The sequence below is a fragment of the Procambarus clarkii genome, chromosome 22 (assembly GCF_040958095.1).
Source record: "Procambarus clarkii isolate CNS0578487 chromosome 22, FALCON_Pclarkii_2.0, whole genome shotgun sequence".
NCBI classification, from domain to species: domain Eukaryota; kingdom Metazoa; phylum Arthropoda; class Malacostraca; order Decapoda; family Cambaridae; genus Procambarus; species Procambarus clarkii.
The window spans coordinates 29984310-30005464 of record NC_091171.1 but is presented as its reverse complement, the minus strand read 5'-3'; the positions used below and the strand labels follow the sequence as shown (position 1 = coordinate 30005464).

Below are 21155 nucleotides of genomic sequence, written 5' to 3'. Positions count from 1 at the left end.
TATAATTAGTTTGGTGAAGTAATGACGGAAACTGTCAAGAAGGCGAAAACATTTCCTAAGAACTTTCATAATCGCTTCATGAATCTGGCTCTAGACGAACAGGTAACAAAAAGGTTTATCTACCTAGTCTCAGTTCCCCAATATCACCCTTACACCCGCGAGTGCGAAGGTTAAGAACAATCTGGGGACACCCAACAGTTAATGAGGTCGGACTGGAAATTGGTAGTTGTGCTAACCATTCGTGTTCTAATTGCAGGGATTTCCATACAACTGTGAGAATGGGTTAGGTTCGGGGTAACGCTCACAATCTATACAACCTTTCAGATGTTGGCGGCAATGTGGTGTTGGGCGGCGAGGCTGCTGCTGGTGCTGTTGCCGATGGCTCCACCTCTGCTGCGTGCTGATGACCATCTCCTACTGCGTTACTACGCCGCCAGTCATGAGAGTGGTGCGTCCAGTTCTTGTGCACGTCTTACACCTCTTAACTAAGAAGAAGAATCTCAAGCAACTCCTCTTTGACCTTCCAGGATACTCTATGACAAAATACAGAAAGGACTTCCAGATTAAACAAAGGCAGCAGCTGGACGGCAATGTCTCAAGTGAGAACTATGACATAACGCTACTGTTCACTTTGCTCCAGAAGGTAGGTGGTTTAGCAGAAGAAAACAATGCCAAATGGTCGACGCCGGGGACATTGGAGAACAGATTAAAACAGCTTAAAAATCATCGAAATATCTTAGCTCATGAAGAACTATCATTAACTCATGAGGAACTGCAGAACATTGTATCCAACATTGAAGAGCTTTGCCGTGAGGTGCTTGTGTTAGCTGGCCTACAGATGCCGAAGCCCTTGTGACGTGAGAATGTAAGGTTATGAGGAGGGTCTGAGTGAGGTACTAACAGGAGGTGTTGACCTGTGGGAACCATACAAGGAGGCACTCCACAACCTGCAACAAGAGCAGTGCAACATCTTAGTAAGGAAGGGAAGAAAGAGATCAAGGAACTAGCTAAGAAACTTCGCATTCTTAACCCATTTGTGTGGTTGATGGAAGATAACTTTGTTCACTTGGATGTGAGCCAAATATTTACAGATTTATATATTGTAGGTTATTGGCAGGTAGACACCAAAGATTTTTTTACCACTCCTCTTCCTACTGGGACAGTATCCGGATGTTCTGATAACTCACGGATCACCTGGGATTGGGAAAAACGAGTTTGATAAGATATTTTATCCATGATTGGCTCTCAATCTCTCCTTCCATTAATGGGATTGATGAGTTTGACATAGTGTTGCCAATAGAGTTAAGACATGTAACAAGTGAAGACGCCCGAGCGTTGCTCTGTGACGAAGTCCTGTGTAAAGCTTGTCATCACCTGAAGTCCAGTGACATCATCCCGACACTGAGGGAGGTGTCTACTCTCTGGTTGCTGGATGGTTATGACGAGGCTACTAAGAAAACAAAAGGGCTAGTTAAGGAAATACTAAAGAAATTCCCTAATTCAAAATTCATTATTACAACTCGTACTGATTGTGTTCATGAACTTCAGATGTTAGTTAGTGAATCTTCATCGTAGTCAAGGAGTGTACCAATTAAGAGGCTTGACCCCAGACAAGTGGATTTCTTATGCCAAAAAATTGTTTTCCGTGACAGTTCAAGATGATATTGATAGTCGCAGGGACTCTTGCAGGAGATTTTTACAGTTCATGAAAGAGAAAGAGAAAGATATGTGGGAGATCTTTAGTGTACCATTGTTTGTGGTTGTTCTTGTGGTGCTGTGGCTGGAGAAGCCTTCTGACGTCACCGAGGCTACCACAGTCACCAGACTCTACAACATCCTCATTAACCACATAATCAACAGGATGACCAGACGCCTCAAATGTCAATCATTAAGTCTCAGTGAAAGCCAACTTCGAGACAAGATAAAATGTTTTCTTAATTTACTTGGTAATATATTCTGGGAAAACTCTCAAAGGTATATAATACGTCCTTCTTGATTATCAAATTAAAGAATTAGAGAAACTATGTGAGAAGTCTGGGCTGCCGTTCATGGAATGCATGTCACCGTTCTTCCTGGTGATAGTGAAGTCATCAATCACCGGGACACAAGAAGAGTATCACCCTCTCCACAGGACGGTGCAAGAGTTCCTCGCTGCTCGAGCATTCTGCGACGCCATGATAACCCAGACTTCTGACGTCCTCACCATCGCTGCTCACTGGATGGTAGAGCACAGGGAAAATTTTACTAAATATTTTCATAATGAAAAAGTTCATGGGAAAAGATAATAATAAGAGAAATTTTGTTATGAATACGCTCTGTGAGGGAAGCGATAATGTGTTTGATAATTATGACTTTGTGGGAGAAAAGTATATTTTCTGTAAATTGCTTTTGTCCTATATATGTAACGGGGTTAAGCGTAGATTTTGATGATCCTGTTGAGAGAGAGAGACATTTTTGTCGCCAGTATTTCACATTTTGCGAAATAGGAAGCTTGATGATACCATTTATTTGTGGCATCCTCAAATTAAAACAATGAAATAACACAAAAAAGGGCGGAACAAATAATTTATGTTGTTATATGTGGTGAAGATAAGATTAGAAACTATGCTCTTTGGTTACGTCTTTTGGATGAAACTGATAAAGACTCTGTGTTCCTTAAGGAGTTAACATCCCAAATCTCTCCTCATCAATGGAATTCCAAACCAACAGAGCTGCCAGAGGTAGGACAACTTTTACAGTTCGTAACCCCGGAGTCGCTGTTGGTTCATCATTGTGAAGTATCTCGATGCACTGATTATAATTTTATTGAAGGACTTCGTATACTTACCAGGTTTCCAATTAAGATCTCCCTTGATTTAAGAAAAGAAATACACATGCCGAGAAGACAGTCCCTCATTTTTACTCAAGTCTGCTTGTCACTCCTGCTGTCATCAGACACTTCATGTCAACTAATTGCTCTCAGTGGTCCCCTCAACAAGCAAAGTTTAAGTATGCTGTGTCATGCTCGACACCTTGAAGATCTGTGTGTAAAAGTCAACACTCTGGAAGATTTGCAAACATTAGCTCAAATTACAAACAATTTACAAAGCCTTACAAACCTGAGTGTCTTCATAAATTTTGTTTTCTCAAATATTAGTTACAAATTACTCCCAACATTTAGCATTAAACAACATACAGGAGCAAATCTTAGTTTTGCACAAGTTCCCAATCATCCATTCATGGGATATAGTTATTTCTTCGATGTTGAATTATATTTTAAGCCTCACAAATGCTCCCCGCCCAAGGTTACAAGCCATAAACAAATACATAGATTTGTTAATGTCCGCAGAGGAGGAAGAATGAGTTACCTGTGCAAACCTACATTACCAGCGCTTCCTTATCCCGTCCACCTTGAGGGACTGAAAACAAGTGGGATTTATGGGTTCTGTCGAACGATGTGGAACTTGCCGTCTGTACACTGCCATTCTCGATGTGGTGAACGATGCAGTGATCCAGTCCTGTGTCAAGACAAGTGCAGGCACACATCCATCAGAGCGCCACAACCAACGAAACACCAGTGGTTCCAATGCCACAGAGCAATTAGATATCATCAGTCATGCTTTAAGAGGTTAAGATCGTTTTACAACATTTTGTGGATGATAATTGTTGAAAACTTTAAGCCAGGCAAACTAACATACACAAAATCATATGATCCAATCATCAAAGTGTTCTGTTATAATATTCAGGATCAGCAATTATTGAACAATGTGTGGATTAAGTTAAATATTTTCTCGCTTAAAGTGTGTGAACTTCTGATGTATGAACACAAGATTTGTATCCAACAGCATAGCAAACTTCTGACACACGTGAGAGAACCTTCAACTCCTGTCTCCTCGGTTCAACTTGCATTCATTGATCCATTCACTATAGACGCAACAACATTCAGATCTATGGTGCAGAAGCTCTGTCCAACTCCCTTTATGATTTATGCATTGAACATGTCAAGGAATTCGAGTGATACAGACGTCGCTCATCGTGTATTACATCTTTGTCAGTCATTCCCAAGTATTAAGAGTGTAGCAATTAAATATTGTATTCCTATGGATCATTCGATTCATAAAATTGGGGATATAATTGAAAAATGTGCACCACATTTTATATATAGTATTTTTAATAACTTCTATATACAATCTTAAATAAGCGGATCCTTTTATGTGATCTACTCCCAGAATTTCATGTGTAATATATTTCATTACAATAACATAATTATGTCGCCTTCACGGATGCCAGAAATTGATTAGCAGTCATCAAGCCCAACACACAAATGACAATAGAATAACGTTGCGTCGACCCATCATCAACGTTACTTTGACGTCATTTAAATGCACATACTTAACAGTCAGTGGGCAAAACATGCTCTAGTTCGTTGAATGAACTTCGTTTGTTTAACATGTGCCCAGAGTTAGACTACCCAGAAGACACGAGACATAGGCACAACGTTTTTTTGAATACATTTACGTCAATTCAAAGTTGTAAAAACGTAATAATCTAAAAAACGTTGTATTTAAGTTATGTGTTTGTTAGGGTGATCTTTAAGGAGCGTAGTATTGTCACTACAACAGGCAGCCGATCCATATATTGTCTTCGCAGTAAAGATCTAAATTGATATTTAAACCTTCATGAAGAAAGACGACAGAGGAAACGAAAGAGGGACTGAAGAAACGTGTGTGTGGTAAAAAAATGAAAGAAATACCTTAGAAAACGGAGCGTAGAAGAAGTAAGTAAAGAAGAGGAAGAAGAAAAAGAGAGAAATATTTACACCTTCCCGTTAACTTTCCCCTCTGGTCCTCCCGAGGATATAGGAGCCATTGTGACCTGAAATGTCTACAACAGGGAAAACCTTACCCAGTAACTGCTATCTAAAGTTAGTTGGCAATTATTTTAAGTCTGGAGAGAATTTACAATACTGCAAGGAACCACTGACCAAGTTTCCTCTCCTGCAGTGGGTTTGTTTACAAATATATTCTTATACAAATACACGTGTTTAAAGATTTATATATATATTTGGTTAAAAAAATACTTATTATATATTTATAATTTTAAGGTAAAACTTTAAATTTGATCTGATTGTATTGGTTCCAAATAATATGCTTCCAAGCTTTATTTAACTTTATTATTCATTTATATGAGAACAGCTTGAGAAATCATCTAGGGATTAATCGGGTTTACAGCTGACCCATCTTGCCGATCGATATTCTTACTGTGCTTTAGATTAAATATACAAATAGGAAGTAGAAAGGCCGCCTCCCTGCTGGGAAAGATCAAGTTAATTCTGTACATTCTGTACCAAAGTTCAATTGTGTTTGCTTTTGTTTTGAAATTATTAAATTAATTTGCTTTCTTTCCTTTTATACCATGAATATACAGTATGCTAATTTGTCAGCATTCATTAACTATCACATTGAGTTTGATTATTGATTTATATATTCAATTTAAGTCATGTAACGCGTTGCGGGCTGTAGTGTTGACAACAATGTATTATAATTATTGAGGGTTTGTTAAGAGAATAATTGATTCAAATTAAGTAGGTGAAAACTAGAATGTGTTTGAACCGTTTTTCTTTATCTTGTATATTGTAATAAACTCTTTATGCCTACCTTTGCCATTTTTCCTCCATGTGAAGATAAAATTAAAACAAAATTATACTTATATAAGCGTATAATTATACTTATAGTAAGGGAGGCGAAGTTCAGCTTGTTTGGGGCGCCAGCACCCATAGAGCTGGCCCCAATTTATTCATATGGGACCTCATACCCATCCTGTAAGTTGAAGTGGACCCCATACCCATCATGTGAGTTGTAGTGGACCCCATACCCATCCTGTAAGTTGTAGTGGACCCCCATACCCATCATGTGAGTTGTAGTGGACCCCATACCCATCATGTGAGTTGTAGTGGACCCCATACCCATCATGTGAGTTGTATTGGAACCCATACCCGTCATGTGAGTTGTAGTGGACCCCATACCCATCCTGTGAAATATAATGGACCCCATACCCATTCTGTGAGTTGTAGTGGATCCCATACCCATCCTGTGAAATATAATGGACCCCATACCCATTCTGTGAGTTGTAGTGGACCCAATACCCATCATGTGAGTTGTAGTGGACCCTATACCCATCCTGTAAGTTGGAGTGGACCCCCATACCCATCATGTGAGTTGTAGTGGACCCCCATACCCATCATGTGAGTTGTTGTGGACCCCATACCCATCATGTGAGTTGTATTGGAACCCATACCCGTCATGTGAGTTGTAGTGGATCCCATACCCATCCTGTGAAATATAATGGACCCCATACCCATTCTGTGAGTTGTAGTGGACCCCATACCCATCCTGTAAGTTGTAGTAGACCCCCATACCCATCATGTGAGTTGTAGTGGACCCCATACCCATCATGTGAGTTTTATGGACCCCATACCCATCATGTGAGTTGTAGTGGACCCCATACCTATCATGTGAGTTGTAGTGGACCCCATACCCATCATGTGAGTTGTATTGGACCCCCATACCCATCCTGTGAGTTATAGTAGACCCCATACCCATCGTGTGAATTAAAGTAGACCCCATAACCATCGTAAGAATGTTAGTGGACCCATGGGCATCCTGTGAGTAGTAACAGACACAAACCCATTGTGTAGGTGGATCTAGAAAGGGTTATCAAAGTACATAATGGGCTCGGGAACATTTAGCTAAGGAAGTTAGTGTTGATAAACTAGTTACAAAGTGTAAGGTAAATAACAATAATGGGTTTAAGAACTGGGCCACGATAGCCTCCTAGCTATGAGGTCAATTTTTTTTTATTGGAGTTAAAATTAACGTAGATATATGACCGAACCTAACCAACCCTACCTAACCTAACCTAACCTATCTTTATAGGTTAGGTTTGGTTAGGTAGCCGAAAAAATTAGGTTAGGTTAGGTTAGGTAGGTTAGGTAGTCGAAAAACAATTAATTCATGAAAACTTGGCTTATTAGGCAAATCGGGCCTTGCATAGTAGGCTGAGAAGTGCGTTCTGGCTACTAGGTACGACATATATATATATATATATATATATATATATATATATATATATATATATATATATATATATATATATATTTATATATATATATATATATATACATATATATATATATATATATATATATATATATATATATATACATATACATATATATATACATATATATATATATATATATATATATATATATATATATTTATATATATATATATATATATATACATATATATATATATATATATATATATATATATATATATATACATATACATATATATATACATATATATATATATATATATATATATATATATATATATATATATATATATATATATATATATATATATATATATATATATGCGAACATGCCTGAATAGTCCCCAGGACTATATGCAACTGAAAACTCACACCCCAGAAGTGACTCGAACCCAAATGGTTAAGTGGATTAAGGCGTCCTGTACATACCAGTTGTGTTGCTCCTGGCAGTATGGGTTCGAGTCACTTCTGGGGTGTGAGTTTTCAGTTGCATATAGTCCTGGGGACTATTCAGGCTTGTTCGCATTGATGTTCCTCACGTGTGCCCCAAAGAATGATGTGATTTGATAAAATGCTATGCCCAAGATTACCATCCGGGTGCCGGGGGGGGGGGGATGGAAATAGCCTAATCTGATCCTCCACGTTACCGAAAATGGTATGATAACAATAACCTACTCATGGACCGAGTTCACGAGTAGTTCTTTCTAACGTCCCTGTGGCTCATATGGATACAGGGACGTTAGAAAGAACTTTTTCAGTGTCAGAGTAGTTATCAGATGGAATGTATTAGGCAGTAATGTGTGGAGGCTGACTCCATACACAGTTTTAAATGTAAATATGATAGAGCCCAGTAGGCTCACGATCTGTACACCAGCTGATTGACGGTTGACCAGGCGGGACCAAAGAGCCAAAGCTCAACCCCCGCAAGCACAACCAGGTGAGTACCAAAGTTTTAGTGTATTGTGGTATAGTGTTATCAGGACATTGCAAACGTCACGTGGCTGGCAGATAAGCCTTATCACTGCTTCACTCCAGGGCAGACACACAGCCACCTACACTTGTGTTACCTTGTGGCTGGCGTGGAGGTCTTCTTTTGGCAGGATCACTTGTGTCTTGACCTGTGCAGGGTCTTGCAAGGTGAGCATTATAGACTACATTGTTTGCAAGAAGATATATGTCATTTTCTATGCTTTATATATCGTTATTTGGAGCAGTTTTGCAAACGCTCCGTTGCTGGGGATATAGAGAAGTGGGGTACACCCTGGGGTTATATATATCACTGGGGGAGCATTTTGTAAATATTAGTAACGTCGTGTCACTCTACGTTGTGTCACTCTACGTCGTGTCACTCTACGTCGTGTCACTCTACGTCGTGTCACCTTACGTCGTGTCACTCTACGTCGTGTCACTCTACGTCGTGTCACTCTACGTCGTGTCACCTTACGTCATGTCACTCTACGTCGTGTCACCCTACGTCGTGTCACTCTACGTTGTGTCACTTTACGTCGTGTCACTCTACGTCGTGTCACTACGTCGTGTCACTCTACGTCGTGTCACCTTACGTCATGGCACTCTACGTCGTGTCAATCTACGTCGTGTCACTCTACGTTGTGTCACCTTACGTCGTGTCACTCTACGTCGTGTCACTCTACGTCGTGTCACCTTACGTCGTGTCACTCTACGTCGTGTCACCTTACGTCGTGTCACTCTACGTCGTGTCACTCTACGTTGTGTCACCTTACGTCGTGTCACCTTACGTCGTGTCACTCTACGTCGTGTCACTCTACGTTGTGTCACCTTACGTCGAGTCACTCTACGTCGTGTCACTCTACGTCGTGTCCCCTTACGTCATGTCACTCTACGTCGTGTCACTCTACGTCATGTCACTCTACGTCGTGTCACTCTACGTTGTGTCACTCTACGTCGTGTCACTCTACGTCGTGTCACTCTACGTTGTGTCACTCTACGTCGTGTCACTCTACGTCGTGTCCCCTTACGTCGTGTCACTCTACGTTGTGTCGCTCTACGTCGTGTCACTCTACGTCGCGTCAATCTACGTCGAATTAATGTACACAACAGCTGCTACAATATTGGAACATAATGTGATGAGAATTATAACACATGGGTTACAATGTAAAAATCATACTAAATAATTAGCCTCCATTATGTAAAGTATGCGGGTATATAGTAATATACACATATACAGACACATACACATTGATCTATGAGTGGCTCCGGGGACCTGTCCTCGGACCTACTATGTCGCTTTTATGGATTCGACTAATCCGTTAAAAATGCGACGTGTTAGTAAAAATTAGGGCTTCGTAAACCTGCCGTTTTCTATGCATTGGCCTCGAACGTCTCTGGTTACGTAAAACAGTTGCATTTTTTACGTTGTTGCAAATCAAGAGAACAGCTGGGTGATCTCAGATGTCCAAGCTGAGATCTTGGACACTGGGAGTCCTAGATCAATTGTATATTATAAACATTTGCCAAAAGACTGGCAGTGTTACATTAGGCTTCGTTACATTTGAAAAACGTCATCAAACGCTGAATTTGGCCTTATCTTATCCAGCTTTTTCATGTTATAAGATATTTTTAAGTACAATTAACTTGTAACAGTAACCCCAACACTGTGACACAGGTAGGCATTTTCTGAGATAAATGTGTTCACATTTTGGTTCTCATTACCGGGACTCAGGCAGTCTCTTCATTTTATCGAGGTCCTCCTAAGCCAACTACTGACCTTCCACAGGACTCAACCAGCGACGGTTGTCTAACTCCCGGGTTGCTATTTACTTCTAGGTGAACAGAGGCATAAGATGTAAAGTTCTCCTAACATTATTGAGCTTCCACGGGATGCAACCCACAATAATTACCTATCTCCTATGCACCCTTACACTGTAAAGAAACGTGCCCAAAGTCTCCTCCTGTGCAGGAATCGAACTTGGAACCTTCAGGTTAAGAGGTGACTGCATAGACCAATGCGCTACGGGTCACCCATTACGGACACCTTGCCAGATGCCATATTCAAAATCTGTTCCATGGAAATCTCAATAATGGTCCAAAACGGATCGAATCGTGGTCGTTTCTTAATTTTCTGATGCGTGGTTGGAGGCGATGAGTCACAATAACGTGGCTAAAGTAAGTTGACCAGACCGCACACTAGAAGGTGAAGGGACGACGACGTTTCGGTCCGTCCTGGACCAAGTATCGACTTGAGAATGGTCCAGGACGGACCGAAACGTCGTCGTCCCTTCACCTTCTAGTGTGTGGTCTGGTCAACTGATGCGTGGTTGGTCATCACGACCGACTTCTACACGAACAGATGTGGCAATGCTGGCAAGGCATCCTATCTGGCCGGGTCAGGCGAGGTAGCATCAAGGTGGCTTTCCTAGTGGCTTCTTAGTGGCTTCTCAAGGTGGCTTCTTAGTGGCTTTCGTGCCGTTGGAGGTTCAAATTTCATGAGGGTGACCGCATAGAACAAGGGACAAATCATCTTTGTCTTGGCGGTCTGTGACAGAGTTTGAGGCACTACACTTCTCATTCATCATACACAGCCCTTCTTAACCTCTCTACCGTCTCACTCTGGAAAGGTATTCTCTCTCCAGATCATGTCTTCAGAGGCTTGGATTTAGGTTCACTAAGCTATGCCTTCTTAAAAGATTGTGAACATCCAGGGTATAAAAACACGCAAATTCAACAAAGTTCACTTTATAGATGGTCTCTTTCATGAGGCAAATGCAGTGTTTGCAGCCCTAACAGAAACCCACACAAAGGACTACCATGATGGTGAAATATGGATCTCAGAGTACAATCTTTTCAGATGTGATAGGAAACACCGGCTTCAGGGTGGGGTCAGCCTCTACATCAAAGACACACTCATCTGTACTGAGCTGCTAAACACCTCAAATGATATGGTGGAAGTGCTGATAATCAAAATAGAGATTCTAAATGTAGTTATTGTCCTTGTATATAAGTCACCGGAGGCAAACCCTCAGCAGTTTAAAGAGCAACTAATGAAAATAGAACTACTGCTTGGAAAACCTCACAAATCCGGCTCCGAACATCATCCTGCTTGGGGACTTCAACCTACGGCACCTGAAATGGAAGCACCTGGCTAATACAGTAATATCAGAAAAAATACCAGGAAGTAGCCTAAATGAACAGGCACATGCAAATGACCTGCTACGGATGTGCGACAGGTTTGCTTTAAACCAGCAAATAGTAGAACCAACTTGGAAGGAGAACACGCTGGACCTCATTTTCACTAATAATGATGAATTGATCAGGAACATAATGATTACAAATACCTGTTACTCAGATCACAACTTAATTGAAGTTATGACAACCATGGGGAGTAGACCTTCAAAACCAGTCCAGATTCCCGGTGGAGGAGATTTCAGCAAATTCAACTTCAATAATAAACAGATAAACTGGGAGCAAATAAACCAGGACTTCACAGAAATAAACTGGGAAGAACAGCTAGAAAATGCAAACCTGAACCAGTGCCTGGAAAAAATAGGCTCAGTAGCACTAGAAATATGTTCAAACCGCATACCCCTAAGAAAAAAGAGGAAGAGATGCAGATTGGAACGGGAACGTCGTTCCCTATATAGGCGAAGAAAACGAATCGCGGAACAACTTGAGAGTCGCACCCTATCTCAAGAACGGTGAAGAAGGTTAGGTAGAGAAATAGAAACAATTGAACGCAAGCTACAAGAATCATACAAAACCCAGGAGAGGCAAAGAGAGCAAAAGGCCAACAGTGAAATAGAGAGAAATCCGAAATATTTTTTCTCCTATGCAAAATCAAGATAAAAAACCACATCTAGTATAGGGCCCCTGCGAAAGGGAGATGGAACTTTCACCGATGACAACAAAGAAATGAGCGAGCTACTGAGGAAGCAGTACGACTCTGTTTTCAGCGAGCCATTAAACACACTAAAGATTGATAACCCAAATGAATTTTTCATGGATATGATACCAACAGCAATTCATATATCAGACGTCACACTATCCCCACTGGATTTTGAAGAAGCCTTAAACAGTATGCCTATGCACTCTGCACCAGGCCCGGATTCTTGGAACTCCATATTCATAAAGAACTGCAAAAAAACCACTATCGCAGGCCCTCCACATTCTGTGGAGACAAAGCCTAGATACTGGCGTTATTCCTGATATACTAAAAACAGCAGAGATAGCACCACTTCATAAAGGAGGAAATAAGGCAGAGGCAAAAAATTACAGACCGATAGCACTAACATCGCACATCATAAAAATTTTTGAGTGCTAAGAAGTAAGATCACAAAATACATGGAATCACAGCATCTCCATAACCCCGGACAACATGGTTTCAGAAGAGGGTGCTCTTGCCTGTCGCAGTTGCTGGACCACTATGATATGGCATTAGATGCCATGGAAGACAAACAAAACGCTGATGTAATTTACACAGATTTCGCAAAAGCTTTTGATAAATGTGACCATGGTGTTATTGCACATAAAATGCGTTCAAAAGGAATTACCGGAAAAATAGGCAGATGGATCTACAATTTCCTGACCAACAGAACCCAATGTGTAATAGTCAACAAAATAAAATCCAGCCCATCAACCGGGAAGAGCTCAGTCCCCCAGGGTACTGTGCTTGCCCCAGTACTTTTTCTCATCCTCATATCGGACATAGACAAGAACACAACCTATAGCACTGTATCATCCTTTGCAGATGACACTAGGATCTTCATGAGAGTAGGCAACATAGAGGACACGGCAAACCTCCAGTCAGATGTAGATCAGGTCTTTCGATGGGCTACAGAAAATAATATGGTGTTTAACGAAGATAAGTTCCAGCTCATGCGCTATGGAAAAAATGAAAATATAAAAACGGAAACCACGTACAAAACTCAGGCAAATAATAACATAGAACGAAAAGGCAATGTAAAGGATCTGGGTGTACTCATGTCGGAAGACCTTACCTTTAAAGAACACAATAAAGTAGCCGTCACAACTGCAAGAAAAATGGCAGGTTGGATAACAAGAACTTTTCACACTAGAGATGCTATACCGATGATGATACTTTTCAAAACGCTTGTGCTCTCTAGAGTGGAGTACTGCTGCACAATGACAGCCCCTTTCAAAGCTGCAGAAATTGCTGACCTGGAGAGCGTGCAGAGTTCCTTTATTGCTAGAATCCACTCAGTAAAACATCTAAACTATTGGGACCGACTAAAGAGCCTAAATCTGTACTCCCTTGAGCGCAGGCGAGAGAGGTACATAATAATTTACACGTGGAAAATATTAGAGGGGCTGGTCCCAAACCTGCACACAGAAATAACATCACATGAGACCAGAAGACATGGCAGGATGTGCAGAATACCCCCGTTGAAAAGCAGAGGTGCAACAGGTACTCTGAGAGAGAATTCTATCAACATCAGAGGCCCGAGACTGTTCAACACGCTTCCACTACACATAAGGGGCATAACTGGCCGGCCCTCTCACAGTGTTCAAAAGAGAACTGGATAAGCACCTCCAAAGGAAACCTGATCAACCAAGCTGTGACTCATACGTCAGGCTGCGAGCAGCCGCATCCAACAGCCTGGTTGATCAGTCTGGCAACCAGGAGGCCTGGTCGACGACCGGGCCGCGGGGACGCTAAGCCCCGGAAGCACCTCAAGGTAACCTCAAGGTAAGGTAAGGCTCTAGAAGACCACTGCAAGATTCAGTAAAGTGTTCTTACACAGTCATTAGCAATTTTGATCTGGATCTCGATAGCTGCCACTAGTGTTTTTGGTTTACCCCCATCAAAGAAAAGATAACGTTGGTCATCTTATCGTTTAGCCAATTACGTTGCCGGATCAGATGGAGAACTGACCAATCACATGCATTTGTCTGGAGACCGGTGTTGTTATGGTAGCCTCGAAGTGTCCAGACACCGGCGATGCGTAGCTTTGTCTTTCCTCAACGATTATGTGATCACAATGACATTTATATCTGTTTATATCTCTGTTTTGTAAATGGCATTCAAAAGGTTAAACATTATTAACAAAACTAATTACAGAATTTATCGGAGTATGTGTGGAGTTCAGCACTTGGTGGGCAGGGGACAGGTAGCATCATCCGCCACATAGTTTCGTTCTATTTCATTATAAAATGAGTTATTTTCGAAGTAAAATTATGATTATTCACGTTCCACATTCAGTACCAACATTATAGTAAACAAATATGTTATATTTCTTCTTTACTTACGTAATTCTAAGAGGCTTTGAGTAGCTTTGAATATGCACCACAAGGCACCCTCATTAAAACCTCTATATCATTGCTCTCAGGTAAGTTATATTTCCCTATAATGGATTCATTATAACTCGGTCTTCCTGATGGTATATGATTCTTTAATCATTTTTAGCGTATTTCTGTCAATAACAGATTAATCAATGTATGTGTCGCGTTCGGCGCTCGGAGGGCGTAGAGACTGGTTGCTGGTTGAAAATATTGCATATATCCGTATATATATACTTCACCTAAGGTATATATAGCCTTATATATATACCCTAAGTGAAGGTCTTATAAATTTTTTTATATATTTGTTTTTGCTTTAACTCTGTATATTTTATCAGTAAAGGATTTAAAATGTAGCTTGTATTTCCGTTTTTCTTGAGACATAAAACATACAAGTTTTTAACGTATTTGGAACATAAAACGCAATTATAACTACAATGAATATTTAATGATTATGTATTAAGCTTTATAACTTCTTTAGTGGCATATACAATATAAAACTTATGTACCTACTAATTAACCACTGTAACATGTTCTAATGTTTATTGTACTGTAGAAATAATAATAATAATAGTTATTATTGATGACTAAACCACACACATGAACATGAGGAGACGACGACTTTTTGGTCCATCCGGGACCATTATGAAGTCGATTGTGAACAAGGGACAAAATAATGGTCCAATTTGATAATGGTCCAGGACGGACCATAGCGTCGTCGTCTCATCTTCTGGTGTGTGATTTAGTCATCATATATTCAACCACGTTATTGTGACTCATCGTCTGCAATAGTTATTATTATTATTATTATTATTATTATTATTATTATTATTATATATTATTATTATTATTATTATTATTATTACCTTTACAAATATTATCCTTAATAAATTAATAATTCAGGCTTCCCAGTCTTTATAATAGTGTCAAGGTATAAATATTATTGGCAAATGCAGGATCTATGAAATGCATTAATTACTTTAATGCATTTTAAGTCAATTACTACAAGTATTATATCACATTAAAAATCTGCACTTTACTCCAATTTATTGGCCTAGGTGAGGTGAGGTAAGGATTAACTCATTATTATTTAGTATTTTATATTTTTAAACATATTTTATAGGTGAGCGATTTCAAAGTATGAATGTAACAAATATTTAATAAGTTCGGTTAGACTTGTTTTCCTGCATAGAACTCAATGGCTAGACTTCAAAATTTGATTTGACATGAATTATTTAATATTTAGGCCTATAATTTCTAAAATAATTGACAACCTCATGAGTGAACTACCTTGTGTAGTAAAAATTAATGTTAATAAAAACACATGTTTAGTAGTTTCTACTTAGTTAAAAGTTTGTCATATATCATACTGTACAAGTTATTTATTTCTTTTTAAAAATACAAATTAAGGACACAAGTACACAAACAACATTAGAGATTGAGGAAGGATTATTCTGGGCGCCGACGGAATACGCAATCATTAGCTACTTTAACATTTAATGTTCACTAGTGTTTATTTACTTAATTGCTGCTGCCATAATATCTTGTTTTGCTAATTTTTATTTTTATTTTCATAAAATACCTGTTAATTTATAGTTACAGACACACAAGGAATTTATAATTAGCATAACAAACTTGCAGGATTTTAGTGGAGAAATAGATCGAGTTGAGGATAAAACACAACTAATGAACGTTAAGCAATTAACGTTAAGCCGAGAGGGCTCCCCTCAAATAATGTTTTTAGGAAGAAATGTGTTCATAATTAGTTTGGTGAATAATGACGGAAACTGTCAAGAAGGCGAAACGTTTCCTAAGAACTTTCATAATCGCTTCATGAATCTGTCTCTTGACGAAAAGGTAACAAAAAGGTTTATCTACCTAGTCTCAGTTCCCCAATATCACCTGTACACCCGCGAGTGCGAAGGTTAAGAGCAATCTGGGGACACCCAACATTAATGAGGTCGGACTGGAAATGGTAGTTGTGCTGATCATTCGTGTTCTAATTGCAGGGATTTCCATACAACTGTGAGAATGGGTTAGGTTCGGGTTAACGCTCACAATCTATACAACCTTTCCAGATGTTGGCGACAATGTGGTGTTGGGTGGCGAGGCTGCTGCTGGTGCTGTTGCCGATGGCTCCACCTCTGCTGCGTCCTGATGACCATCTCCTACTGCGTTACTACGCCGCCGTCATGAGAGTGGTGCGTCCAGTTCTTGTGCATCTCTTACAACTCTTAACTAAAAAGAAGAATCTCAAGCAGCTTCTCTTTGATCTTCCAGGATACTCTATGACAAAATACAAAAATGACTTCAATCGCGAACAAAGGCAGCAGCTGGACGACAATGTCTCAAGTGAGAACTATGACATAACGCTACTGTTCACTTTGCTCCAGAAGGTAGGTGGTTTGGCAGAAAAAAACAATAACAAATGGTCGACGCCGGGGACATTGGAGAACAGATTAAAACAGCTTAAAAAACATCGAAATATCTTAGCTCATGAAGAACTATCATTAACTCCTGAGAAACTGCAGAACATTTTCTCCAACATTGAAGAGCTTTGCCGTGAGGTGCTTGTGTTAGCTGGCCTCAGATGCCGAAGCCTTGTGAGTGAGAATGTTAAGGTTATGGAGGAGGGTCTGAGTGAGGTACTAACAGGAGGTGTTGACCTGTGGGAACCATACAAGGAGGCACTCCACAACCTGCAACAAGAGCAGTGCAACATCTTAGTAAGGGAAGGGAAGAAAGAGATCAAGGAACTAGCTAAGAACCTTCGCATTCTTAACCCGTTTGTGTGGTTGATGGAAGATAACTTTGCTCACTTGGATGTGAGCCAAATATTTACAGATTTATATATTGAAGGTCAAGGACAGGTAGACACCAAAGATTTTTTTACCACTTCTCTTCCTACTGGGACAGTATCCGGATGTTCTGATAACTCACGGATCACCTGGGATTGGGAAGACGAGTTTGATAAGATATTTTATCCATGATTGGCTCTCAGTCTCTCCTTCCATTAATGGGATTGATGAGTTTGACATAGTGTTGCCAGTAGAGTTAAGACATGTAACAAGTGAAGACACCCAAGCGTTGCTCCGTGACGAAGTCCTTCGTAACGCTTGTCGTCACCTGAAGTCCAGTGACATCATCCCGACACTGAGTGAGGTGTCTACTCTCTGGTTGCTGGATGGTTATGACGAGGCTACTGAGAAAACAAAACGGCTAGTTAAGGAAATACTAAACAAATTCCCTAATTCAAAATTCATGATTACAACTCGTATTGATTGCGTTCATGAACTTCAGATGTTAGTTAGTGATCTTCATCGTAGTCAAGGAGTGTACCAATTGACAGGCTTGACCCCAGACAAGTGGATTTCTTATGCCAAAAAATTGTTTTCCGTGACAGTTCAAAATGATATTGATAATCGCAGGGACTCTTGCAGGAGATTTTTACAGTTCATGAAAGAGAAAGAGAAAGATATGTGGGAGATCTTTAGTGTACCATTGTTTGTGGTTGTTCTTGTGGTGCTGTGGCTGGAGAAGCCTTCTGACGTCACCGAGGCTACCACAGTCACCAGACTCTACAACATCCTCATTAACCACATAATCAACAGGATGACCAGACGCCTCCAAATGTCAATCTTAAGTCTCAGGGAAAGCCAACTTCGAGGCAAGATAAAATGTTTTCTTAATTTACTTGGTAATATATTCTGGGAAAACTCTCAAAGGTATAAATACGTCCTTCTTGATTATCAAATTAAAGAAATAGAGAAACTGTGTGAGAAGTCTGGGCTGCCGTTCAAGGAATGCATGTCACCGTTCTTCCTGGTGATAGTGAAGCCATCAATCACCGGGACACAAGAAGAGTATCACCCTCTCCACAGGACGGTGCAAGAGTTCCTCGCTGCTCGAGCATTCTGCGACGCCATGATAACCCAGACTTCTGACGTCCTAACCATCGCTGCTCACTGGATGGTAGAGCACAGGGAAAACTTTACTAAATATTTTCATAATGAAAAAAGTTCATGGAAAAGATAATAATAAGAGAAATTTTGTTATGAATAAGCTCTGTGAGGGAAGCGATAATGTGTTTGATAATTATGACTTTGTGGGAGAAAGTATATTTTCTGTAAATTGCTTTTGTCCTATATATGTAACGGGGTTAAGCGTAGATCTTGATGATCCTGTTGAGAGAGAGAGACATTTTTGTCGCCAGTATTTCACATTTTGTACGAAATAGGAAGCTTGATGATACCATTTATTTGTGGCATCCTCAAATTAAAAAATGAATTAACACAACAAAGGGCAGAACAAATAATTTATGTTGTTATATGTGGTCAAGATAGGATTAGAAACTATGCTCTTTGGTTACGTCTTTTGGATGAAACTTATAGAGACTCTGTGTTCCTCAAGGAGTTAACATCCCAAATATCTCCTTATCAATGGAATCCTAAACTAACACAGCTGCCAGAGGTAGGACAACTTTTACAGTTCGTAATCCCGGAGTCGCTGCTGGTTCATCATTGTGAAATAGGTAACTGCACCGATAGTAACTTCATTGAAGGAATTCGTATACTTTCCAGATTTCCAATTAGAATCTCCCTTGATTTAAGAAATGGGATGAATATGGCTTACAAGACGTTTCCTTCCCATTTACTCAACTGTGCTTGTCACTCTTGCTGGCATCAGGGGCATCATGTCGACTAATTGCTCTCGGTGGTCCCCTCAACAAGCAAAGTTTAAGTATGCTGTGTCATGCTCGACACCTTGAAGATCTGTGTGTAAGAGTCGACACTCTGGAAGATTTGCAAACTTTAGCTCAAATTACAAACAATTTACAAAACCTTACAAACCTGGGTGTCTTCATAAATTTAGTTTTCTCAGATATTAGTTACAAAGTGCTCCCAACATTTAATATTAAACAACAAATAAAGAGCAAATTTTAGTTTTGAACATGATCTTGATACACCAATTAGGGGACAAAGTTATATTTTCTGTGATCTATTAGATTTAAAGCCTCACAAATGCACCCCACCAAGGGTTCCAAGCCATAAACAAATACACAGATTTGCTAATGTCCGTAGAGGTGGGAAATTTAGTTACCTGTGCAAACCTACATTACCAGCGCTTCCTTATCCCTTCCACCTTGAGGGATTGAAAACAAGTGGGATTTATGAGTTCTGTCGAACGATGTGGAACTTGCCGTCTGTACACTGCCATTCTCGATGTGGATCCTGGCGCCGTGAGCCAATTCGGTGTCAAGACAAGTGCAGGCACATATCCATCAGAGCGCCACAACCAACGAAACACCAGTGGTTCCAATGCCACAGAGCAATTAGATATCATCAGTCGTGCTTTAAGAGGTTAAGATCGTTTTACAACATTTTGTGGATGATAATTGTTGAAACCTATAAGCCAGGCAAACTAACATACACAAAATCATATGATCCAATCATCAAAGTGTTCTGTTATAATATTCAGGATCAGCAATTATTGAACAATGTGTGGATTAAGTTAAATATTTTATCGCTTAAAGTGTGTGAACTTCTGATGTATGAACACAAGATTTGTATCCAACAGCATCGCAAACTTCTGACACACGTGAGAGAACCTTCAATTCCTGTCTCCTCGGTTCAACTTGCATTCATTGATCCATTCACTATAGACGCAACAACATTCAGATCTATGGTGCAGAAGCTCTGTCCAACTCCCTTTATGATTTATGCATTGAACATGTCAAGGAATTCGAGTGATACAGACGTCGCTCATCGTGTATTACATCTTTGTCAGTCATTCCCAAGTATTAAGAGTGTAGCAATTAAATATTGTATTCCTATGGATCATTCGATTCATAAAATTGGGGAAATAATTGAAAAATGTGCACCACATTTTATATATAGTATTTTTAATAACTTCTATATACAATCTTAAATAAGCGGATCCTTTTATGTGATCTACTCCCAGAATTTCATGTGTAATATATTTCATTACAATAACATAATTATGTCGCCTTCACGGATGCCAGAAATTGATTAGCAGTCATCAAGCCCAACACACAAATGACAATAGAATAACGTTGCGTCGACCCATCATCAACGTTACTTTGACGTCATTTAAATGCACATACTTAACAGTCAGTGGGCAAAACATGCTCTAGTTCGTTGAATGAACTTCGTTTGTTTAACATGTGCCCAGAGTTAGACTACCCAGAAGACACGAGACATAGGCACAACGTTTTTTTGAATACATTTACGTCAATTCAAAGTTGTAAAAACGTAATAATCTAAAAAACGTTGTATTTAAGTTATGTGTTTGTTGGGTGATCTTTAAGGAGCGTAGTATTGTCACTACAACAGGCAGCCGATCCATATATTGTCTTCGCAGTAAAGATCTAAATTGATATTTAAACCTTCATGAAGAAAGACGACAGAGGAAACGAAAGAGGGATGAAGAAAACGTGTGTGTGGTAAAAAAATGAAAGAAATACCTTAGAAAACGGAGCGTTGAAGAAGTATAGAAGAGGAAGAAGAAAAAGAGAGAAATATTTACACCTTCCCGTTAACTTCCCCCTCTGATCCTCCCGAGGATATAGGAGCCATTGTGACCTGAAATGTCTACAACAGGGAAAACCTTACCCAGTAACTGCTATCTAAAGTTAGTTGGCAATTATTTTAAGTCTGGAGAGAATTTACAATACTGCAAGGAACCACTGACCAAGTTTCCTCTCCTGCAGTGGGTTTGTTTACAAATATATTTTTATACAAATACACATGTTTAAAGATTTA

At 39.7% G+C, this 21155-nt stretch overlaps 3 pseudogenes; all 3 read left to right on the top strand.

Annotated features, from left to right (window-relative positions):
- Positions 1–336: 336 nt before the first annotated feature.
- Positions 337–2372, top strand: LOC138367344 (NLR family CARD domain-containing protein 4-like; annotated as a pseudogene).
- Positions 2373–2479: 107 nt separating this feature from the next.
- On the top strand, positions 2480–5635 carry LOC138367343 (uncharacterized; annotated as a pseudogene).
- Positions 5636–8056: 2421 nt separating this feature from the next.
- LOC138367342 (uncharacterized) lies at positions 8057–19457 on the top strand (annotated as a pseudogene).
- Positions 19458–21155: the final 1698 nt, after the last annotated feature.